The following is a 10,189-nucleotide window of genomic DNA, read 5'->3' on the forward strand; positions in this document are numbered from 1 at the left end:
GCATTATCAAGGGGCTACCAGGTAGCACTTGGTCAATGTCAGTCTTCAAGGAAATGGACTTCATGATCACTACAAGTAGTGAGCCCTCCACAAATGTTAGCTGCATGAAGTGTAAGAGTCCAGATCCTAATATAGAACATGGTTGTGCCCACCATTTCTAGGAAACAGCTCTTGTGCAGAAAATGGAACATCTGCATCACTATACACTAAGTGGGAACAACATTACAGAATGTACGTTGTGTGCAGATATACCTAAAAGATCCACAACAGTACTGTCTGCAGCTTACAATGAAGCTAAGATTTTATCCTAAACTGTTCATGTTTAATGAATGCGTCAAACCTCTGAAACTCTACTTTTCATAATTACCCTTTATTTTCATACCTCTCCTCCCTCTCCATCATATTTTTTTTTTTTTTACTGAGTTCCAGCATTTCTTCCCAACATTGCCTCACCGCCGCCCTGAGTTCCTCCTCCCTAAAAAGCTATGCCACGTTGTATCATACATGTTCCTCATGATTAGCAGACTTATATTACGGTGTTCATTGATCTTTTCTACATACATGGCATAGGTACTCCTTAATATATTTAAAACACTTAAAGTGAAAAACAAACAAAAAAACAAACAACTCCTTATGGGATGAGCTCTTTCTTCCATTTTCTCCAAAGGGCTTCAGTGAGAGTCTAAGGTGTGTAAGAGACTCTGGTTGTAACTGATCTCCCTTTATGGCTAAATTTTTGTAGGAGTATTTACTGGCCTCCTAGCTTTCCTGATTTTGTATTAATTAGGTATCAGTGTTCAATTCCTCCATTCACATTCAAGTTGAGATTGAAAGCCCTTCTAATCAGGCTGCAGACTATACATATACATGGCCACCTGCTCTCTGAAAAGGCCGTTGTCTTCCGTTTCCCCTGAACAGACACACAGACACACCGGACTTTCTTATGAGGCCTGCTAGCCTGTAATATGTACTGCCTTCACCTTCCGGAATTTCATGAAAACCTTCATTCCAAGGCCACTCAAGATGTGTGGTCTCAGGGACGTCTTCACCAGCCTCCCACCAGCCATTTCCCCACGTTTGCCATGACCTATCATTGCCCTCTGATTCATGTAGAGCTCTTCCCTCAATTCAATAAAGCTTTTGGGATCCGAAAATTATTTGCCCTACTCTTCCAGGCTCGACGCAGTCTTTTAATGAGCAGTGCACTTAAAACATTAGGGGTAATGAATATTTCTCTTTGCACCTTAATCTTAGGTTAGGCAACCCTTTTCTCTACTTTGATGATGTTTAAAGAAATATAGGCTTTTCTTCAACCACTAAGCAATCTCCACTCAAACGCATTCTGCCAATAGAGTCAGGTTAAGTGATCCTAATCAGCATTTGGTTTTCCTGCTTTAATGACAAGATCTGCTTGGCAAACACCGCATGTTCTCACTCATAAGCGGGAGTTGAACAATGAGAACACATGAACACAGGGAGGGGAACATCACACACCCACGCCTGTCAGGGGTTAGGGGGCTAGGGGAGGGATGGCATTAGAAGAAATACCTAATGTACGTGACGGGTTGATGGGTGCAGCAAACCACCATGGCACATGTATACCTATGTAACAAAACTGCACATTCTGCACACGTACCCCAGAACCTAAAGTATAATAACAATAATTTTAAAAGATCAAAATTCTTATCCTGACATCCATGGCTCAGTACAATTCATCCCTACTTTTCAAACTCAAACATTTCTCAGCCCTATGCCACCTGTACTGTCTCTTGGCCAAACTGGCCAGTCAGAGTTCTTTAGGCATACCCTAAGTTCATCCAACTACATGATTTGCATATGTGCTGCTGCCTAAAATGCATTTTCTCTTCTTACCTTTGCTTATTTGACTTCCACTGTTCCTTTAAAAGCCAAATCCATTAACACACCAATGGCCTTTTTCTCCCTCTGGACCCACACAACACTCTGTACCACTTAATTATAATAAAATCGTATGTTAGTTGAGTAGTTACTATTTTCTCTAACTATCTTATAGGCAGCTCTCATCATCTATGTGTCCCCTTAAAGTAAATATTTGCATCCAACTTTCAATTACTATCAACTTTTAGTCATTGGGGACTTTAGACCAGTTAGACAAACCAGAAATCACAAAAAAGAAGTTTTCAGGCAGTTAAGCAAGCATCTCTGCATCAAGCTATCCTTTAGAAGACAGCGTGGACATGAAATATAACTATCTATCATTTCAATTCTAGTACATGTATGCTTTCTGAAAAGCCTCAGCTGTAGTTGAACCTTAGCCCAGGCAGAAATCAGTATTAACCCTCCTTACTAGCAACCAACTATTGATGGAAAAGCCTGTTCTATCAGCACATACTTGTTTTCTACTTCAAAAATGAATTGCATTTAAGTCATTTAATTTTAGAGGTAAAGGGGGCAGGAAGCAACACAAAACAAAATCAAGTAACAGCAATAACAACAAAACCCAATGCTGATATAATTAAAGCACAGCTGACACTTCCCTTTAAAGGATGGATATTTGAGCACCTACTGTGTGTAGCCACTGCAACTTCTGATCTTCTGACTCAGAGGGCAATTGTATGTTTCCCTAGTAGATTCACATTTTGTCCCAAAGCCAAACTGGTTGAGCATTCTTCATATGATTATGCCAGCCCTCTGACATATGTTCAAACACACTTGGTTTATTTCTGTTGCACTAAATGGTAACAAAAAGCACTTTAGCATCTGAATTACATATTACAGAAGACTAGACCAGGTCTTGGCTCCCTAATAGGACACTTAAAATATAAAAAAATAAGTGAGATCATTTGGATGCAATGTTCAGAACAGAGAGGGCAGCTGTCTTCAATATGGACACAATTAGGGATGAAGTTATTCGCTTTCCAGTTCTTTGGGTATGGATTAACTATAGACCTTAACAGGACTTAACTGCTCTGCTCAGATGAGGTTTAAGTGGTACCTTAAAGTTAACATCTGTGCGCCTCTACTGATGTATGAAGCATTGCCGCATTCTCCTCCTTGATTATTCACATTTAATAGTTTAAAGATATATAGGAAAGACAGTCTTCTAATTCTCAGCCTGAATGTGTGGATCTCTAGAATTTAGCTTGCCTGATACTCAAAAACAATGAGAACAAGACCATTTAAAAAATATCAGCTTAGTTATTGCGTTGAGAATTGTATTTCTAGGACAGGTACATTTCAGAAGCAACTGCAGGAGTTCTGAGGAGTTTTTAATTTTAAAATCGAGGCAACTCATTTTCTTATGGAGAAATGAAGCTCAGGCCTTATGTAGCTTGTCTTATATGGCAAAGCAAGGCTGTGGGCACAGTCATTTGCAGCTTAGAACCCAAGCTCTTAACCATGAATCCGTGTTGGCTTTTCAAAACCAGAGTTCCAATTATATACTTGTACATTACACCCTTGTATTTTTCAGTTTGAGATGTGATCTCTGTTTAACATCAGGCATTCTTAGGATTGTTTTTGCAAGGTAAGTGACACAACTAAGGGCCAGAGACATTGAATAGCATGCCCAAGAAATGGCAGCACTGCCATTCCCATGCAAGTCTGTTTAACTCTCTATCCTGTCCTTTGTCACACATGAGGAAGACTTTTGTTTTGATTTCTGCTCACTGCGAGTTTTTCCATTGCTAACCTAGCGTCAGACTTCACATAGTAGGTAATTGCTAAGCACTCAGATAAACGCCAAGATGCAAATCATAAAGATTCATAATTGAATCCTGGCTCTACCACTTACTGATAACACCTTGGGCAAGATACTCATCATATTGGAGCCAAGAAATAGAGATATCTTTTCTATTTTAGGTTACTTAAAGTGAAAGTCGAATGGGAGAAAGGAGCAGTGCTTCATTAGCCATTAAACTTTACAAACACTAAATGAAGTAGCTTCATTTATGGAGAGGCCTTCATCTGCACTTCTAGACATGGCATAAAAACCAAATACAGAGTTTTATAGGTTAGAGAAAACCATCTGGTTCAAGGGTAATGATCTAGTTTACTGGAATCTTTTTTAAAAGAGGTAACTGGGACAGTCTCCTAATAAATGGAGATTAATTATACTCTAAAAACCCCAGCAGAGGGGAAAGGATTTGGAAGTGAGGTGATAATATCAAACCAAAAGTATACTGGATTTCCTAGGATCAAGAAAGCCATACTTCGTATATGGGAAGAATGTCCAAAGCCCATGCTTTTTAATCTTTCTGCATCCTAAGGTTCAGTTAAACTGCACTGTGTTTAAATGCTTTTTCTTTATTGTCTCCATGACTGAAGGAATTCAAATACTTTGTTATGATTTCCACTGAACAACTGAATCCTAAAACCACTGAATTATGAAAGTTACTCTTAGATCACGTGGTGGAGAGCTAGTTTAGATACAGCTGGATGGGCCCTGCTGCCAGAATTTAGTTCAGGAGACCTGGGGTGGGGACTGAGAGTTTGCAGTTCTGACAGGTCCCCAGCTGATGTTGATGCTGCTGGTTTGGGAATCAACTCTGAGAACTATTGTCTTAGATGAGTTCTCTCAAGCTGTGAAATACACATCAAGCTAAATGTCCAATTTTGAAAGACTGAATTAATTTGTCAAATGCAAACTTGTAGTATGGCAGCTCATTTTTCACATAAACATCAAAGTCTTTTTGGGAGTAACATTTTGCGTCATACTGCTAGATAGAAATAGGGTAGTTTTTTACCAAGAGACAACATTAAACCATATTTCCCTCACCCAAATTTCTTCTAGGTTGAACAATGCTTCAAATCCAGCATTCTAGGATTGTTGCTTCCTATTTACCTGCTCTCTTTACTCTATGGTTACCTGAAAATCTAAGTGACAGGCCTCATACATTCTGTTTACCTTTAACTTAACACTCACTCAGCCTGCCCCATTCACTTAGAATTTTTACCTGTTGAACTTAGTTAAAAATCACTTGCCCCTAGCTAGCTAGTACAAATGTAGTAAGGAAAACTTGCCAGGCTGCTTCTGTATTGCGGTAGTAACTTTTAGGTTCCAGAAATTTCATAAGCTTTTACATTTTGCTATCTAGATGATGCAAGAATTAGGAAGGTTAGAAAATCAAGTATTGGGATTAAAATAAGTTTGGAGGGGGTCACATAAGTAGAGAGGAGATTCTACTTCACTTAGTAACTTCCATTTTTAGACCAGGAAGCAATTTGTTCAGATTCTACTTACCCTAGAGAGGCAGGCATCCTTCCAGGGTAGAAGGATGCGAGAAGGGGAGTAACCATGGCAACCTGCCCAGCTATGTGGGCAAGGATAGTATGGGGCCTGCACACACTCGGAAGAATTTTTATTTCTAGCCTAGTCATTCAGTTTAGTCCGGGTGGTCCCTCCCTTCCCACTTCCTTCTGTGATAATGCTGACTTCAGGGGGAAGGATTGCTCCTTCTCTGTCGGGAGTCTGCGAGGGTATGGGGAGGACTTAACTGAGACCAGCGAGGTCAGCCTGACCAAACCAAAGTGCAGGCTTCCAGGACGAGAACAGAGAGTAACTCCCTGTCTGTTCTAGTGTGAGCACAAGCAAACACACTGGCTTTATGAAAATCAAGTGCTTGAATAATTAACCTTCTTCAGGTAAGTGAGGGGTATTTAATTTTCATGAAGACATTTTCCATTTGCTTTCAGTTTTCAAAAAGACACTTAATTCAGTTGTTCAGTGGGGAGCAATAACAAACAAACAAAACCTTCAAAATCAGATGGAAAAAAGTATTCCAAGTATATTAGATGAACTGTGTTCCCAGCAGTCCTGGGGTACTATTATTCTCCCCAGAGAAGCAAGCTGAAGTACAGAGAGGTTATGGAATGTGCCCAGAGCCATGTAACCTGCAACTCTGTAGCTAGGATTTGAACCCAGGCAATGATACTTCAGAAGGTAGTTCTCAACTACTATCCACTTGTGCCCTGCCGGAGGCAGCTAGTGTTGAATGTTAGCCCTCTGTGTCCATACCAGCCATCATTTGTTCCCTTAATCAGGAATCTGCTTGTTTTTTGTCTTTAAGTAAAGACCGAGGAGTCTGCTTTCCTTCTGATTTCCACCAGTTAATCCAGTCAGGATATGTTGACATCATGTCTCCTTTAAAGACACATATCTGATGTTAAATCTGATTCATCTGGCTGGATTTGGTGGCTTATGCCTGTAATTCCAGCACTTTGGGAGGCTGAGATGGGTGGATCACTTGAGGTCAGGAGTTCGAGACCAGCCTGGCCAACATGGTGAAATCCCGTCTCTACTACAAAAAAAAAAAAAAAAGAAAAAGAAAAAAACAAATTAGCCAGGCATGGTGGCGGGTACCTCTAATCCCAATTACTCAGGGGGCTGAGGTCAGAGAATCTCTTGAACCCAGGAGGGAGAGGCTGCAGTGGGCCAAGATCACGCCACTGTACTCCAGCGTGGGCAACAGAGGCAGACTCTGTCTCAAACAAAACAAAACAAAACAAAAATCTGTTTCATCTAAATATGATTTTGGCCAACCTTTGTGCAATTCAGCGGCACAGCTTCAACTTTAGCATTACATAGCAGTGCCAGGGAGAATTTTAAAATACCACATCCTGTTACTCAGGTGTTTCATATTGCTAATCTGGTTCCCATTCTGGTTCTATCTAAAGGGTAAAAAACCTTATGTGTCTGGTTAGTTACCTAAACCTTCCTGGCCAGTAAGCTTTCGAGTCTGTCCAGCTGGGGAGGTATGTTCTGATGAGCATTAGGACAACTTCAAACCCCAGGAGGGCTAACTCTCAGCAGCTTTCCCAAGCATTTCAACGTCTTGGCTCTGTCTTTGTCTTTAAGAAGAACAATAATTAAATCCTCAGGCTAAGGGAATGAGGAAGAGAAACACGCAGAGCCTTCAAAATTATCCAGGTAAAATATGAGCGGTAGCCAACTTAGGTTTACGGACATATGAAGGTAGAGTTAGAAATGAAGCAGCATAAGAGCTCATGTCACAGCAAAGCTTCCTGCTTGGCCAGGAGCACTCAGCAAGGAAGATATCTTCTTGCTCCTTTAACCTTCAGGTAATCGAGGACTGGTTGAGCAGGCCAGTAAATATCATTCTCAAACAGCTGGTCAGCAGCTGCTAGAGGTCCCTGTTCTACCTTCATGCCAACAAGTGCCTTAAAAGCAGTGCCCTTCAACCCAAACAAGGCGACTGAAATCCATTCAACCTTTGGAGAAAGACAACAAACAGGCCTAATACACAGGAATTTGGACTTTCAGTTTAATCTAAAACTATAAAAGTCTTCAGTAGAAATGCCAACTCTGGATTTTTGCCCTTCACAAATTAGACAACGTTTTTAACAAGTGCTCTCTTCCCTCACTTACATCCTCAGGTAAAGATCAACCATCAAGATCAAAGATCCCCAGAATGGCAAATACATGTGTGTATGGGCTCAAAGCTGGAAGACATTCCTCTACCATCTACTTATTCTGGTTATAGGGTAAAGTATAGGAGGGTACAGCTGAAAAAGAACTGGTTTCTAGGTCAGTCATTTGGATAAGAAGGGATCCATCGAGCTGGGAGTGGGAAAAGAAGCGGGAAGTTATTCACCAGCAACAGCAAAAAGAATTCAGTTGGCCTTAGGAGGAAACTGATTAAGGATTTGGAAAAAGTGGTCTGTCCCAGAAACACACATTGGCAAAGACCGCCAGGTCTTCTTCGTGCTTTCTCTAGAAGACTTTCCCATTGTACTCTCCTTGTTGTCTTAAGTGTGGCATTATTTCCACATGTCCAGCACTCCACCAGAAAGGTCCTTTTCTAAAGATGTCAAAGGGCTCAAGCCTTGAATACTCCTGAATTCTCAAGGCAATAAACTTTCTTACAGTGTCACTGAGGGCCATCTCCCTTCCGAGAGGGGAGACACAGAACCTGGAGTGGGCGGGGCACCTGGCCCAGAGAACAGCAGCCTCCCAAAGTCTGGCTGCTGGGGTAAGAAGCATGGTGACAATCCATTTGGTAGCTGCAAGCTCCCTCCTCCCCAGCTACTTCTTCCCTCCCCAACAGCCAGTACGTGCATTTGTGTGAGAAGCCAACCTCAAGATTGTAAGGACAATCAAGTATACATCACATCAAAGCCATTCCAAGAGGCTTATCAGACATCTCAAAGGCATTTTTTTGTAACTGCCTTCTTTCCACTCCCATTACTTCTGTTTGCATTCGTTATATCTTACCTCCTTTTCCCCTATGCCCCTGCTTTGCCTGACTAAGGCCAGAAATTTTTTCATTAAGTCGCTTTATAGAGCAATAGCAACATTTACTATTCGTGAAGTCGCCCCTCCATAATTTTTAAGTCTTTCCATGTGTCTGGAAGCTTGTTTCTGCTCTTCTCAGTTTACAGAGTGGCTCTCTTCCTTCCAAACAAAAACTAAAAAGAAAGGGGAAAAGGTGGGGGGGTGGCTGGGGTGGAGATAACATCCAGATTCCTTAAGTGTTTTTAATCCAGTTAAATTTCCCTTTGGACTCAAACAGCTCCCCTGCTGAAACTGACTGCGGACCTGAATTCCAGGCTCAGAATTAAGTCAAGAGGGAAAGACGGCAGAAACAAATAACAGAGTCAGCTCTATGCTATGAAAACCGCTATGTTGACTGAGGCTCCATGGTTTTAACCCATTCATTTCCCCCCCCCCCCGCCCCGTTTTAGAATTCTTACTTAATCTTTTTAACCGGCTTACAACAGGCAGACAAGCGGCATATAAACCCTGCTCCCTGCTCCGGGGGATATAAAACAAGTTTCTTAAGTCCCTGGGGTAGATACTTCCTTGGGAATGCCGGTGTAAGACAAAGTTCACATTTTAATGCCATATGTTGTCAGTCACCAGGAAAAAGCTTCTTGTGGGCACAAGCCGGGTCCCCAGCCTTTGTCACACAGCAAAAATAAACACCCTTCGAGGAGTTAATTAGGCGGTCAGCAGCCACCTCAGTGTCCTAGGAGGGCTGCCAGCAGACCTTTCACACACACACACACACACACACACACACACACACACACACACGACACAAAAGGAGGCGTTTGTTAAATGTCACAAGCTGGACATCTGGAGTCGGATTCAAAAGGTAAATACATTCCGTGGAAGCATTCCTCAGATGTCAGGCCACAAAACTGCTGGTTTCCCCGAGCACACGGTCTCATTTCTAAGATTCCCCACAGCCCAAGGTCTGTACCCAAAGACGGGTAGCGGGGGACGAGAGAGGGGGAGCAAAGGAGAGAAGGAGATCTTTAAAAAAAAAAAAAAAAAAAAAATGGAGCCAGAGGGAAGAAGGGTTTCGAAGCTACTCACCGGCTAGCTATTGCCTCCGCGAAACGAGCATGACTTCCCCGCGCCCGGAGCCTCCAGGCTGCAGCGCAGCGGATGCGGCGGGCCTCGCTTAAATAGCCGCCGGCCGGGAGCTCCGGAGCCGCGCGGCCACTCCCGGCGAGAGATATGGTTCTAATCAGATGCTGGCAGCTGAGGACTCCCCAGGAATGTGCCAGGATGTTTTTGCTGCCTGGGCTTGGTAACTCCCCCTCAACGTGTCTGCAGAGTCTTTCAAACTTAACTGTTTATTAACTCGCGCTGCAGCGGCACAGAGGACCCGGCTCCCCTGGGTTCCGCGAGCCCCACCAGCTGGGGGCGATCGCAGGGACCCAGCGGCGGGAGGGGAAATGTGTTCGGGACGAAGTCAAAAGTCCCAGACCGACGCGGGCGGGGGGCGGGTGCAAATAAGGACAGGAAAGGGAAGCTCTGGAGGAAAGGGGTGGGATCCACCGAGCTTCGTTTCACAGATCCGCTCCCTGGATTGCCACTGAGAGTGATGTGGCACACGGAGTCATCCTAACCAACCCGTTGGGGCCCTTTGAACAAAGGGCTGCCTTTACTCCTGACTTTCCTGACAAGGGACAACGGATCCTGCGCAGATCTGCAGTTTCTAAAGTTGATCGAGCGACTGGATTTTCCCCCCTTAGAAGAAATTAGCGTCTCCCTTACTGCAGATGCAAATGCTCTTAAATTAGTGGGAAATCTATGTGTGCATATGTAAAACATACTGTATTTACATATGAAATATAATCATGTATATGTGGATATAAAAATAACATTCTCTCTATGAAATCGGTAGGAGCAAAATATGTTCACGACTATGTAGCCTATTAAATAAGTTATAATTGTGAT

At 42.7% G+C, this 10,189-nt stretch overlaps 1 protein-coding gene across 3 annotated transcripts in view; it reads right to left on the bottom strand.

Moving 5' to 3' along the window:
- The window catches only part of DAB2 (DAB adaptor protein 2), a 53,538-nt gene extending 43,662 nt beyond the window's left edge, over positions 1–9,876 (bottom strand). For all 3 annotated transcript variants that reach the window (XM_021939327.2, XM_021939328.2, XM_021939326.2), the window contains exon 1: positions 9,320–9,876. The gene's annotated coding sequence lies outside the window, so the exon portion shown is untranslated. The remainder of the gene's footprint in view (positions 1–9,319) is intronic.
- Positions 9,877–10,189: the final 313 nt, after the last annotated feature.

The sequence above is a fragment of the Papio anubis genome, chromosome 5 (assembly GCF_008728515.1).
Source record: "Papio anubis isolate 15944 chromosome 5, Panubis1.0, whole genome shotgun sequence".
Classification (NCBI taxonomy): domain Eukaryota; kingdom Metazoa; phylum Chordata; class Mammalia; order Primates; family Cercopithecidae; genus Papio; species Papio anubis.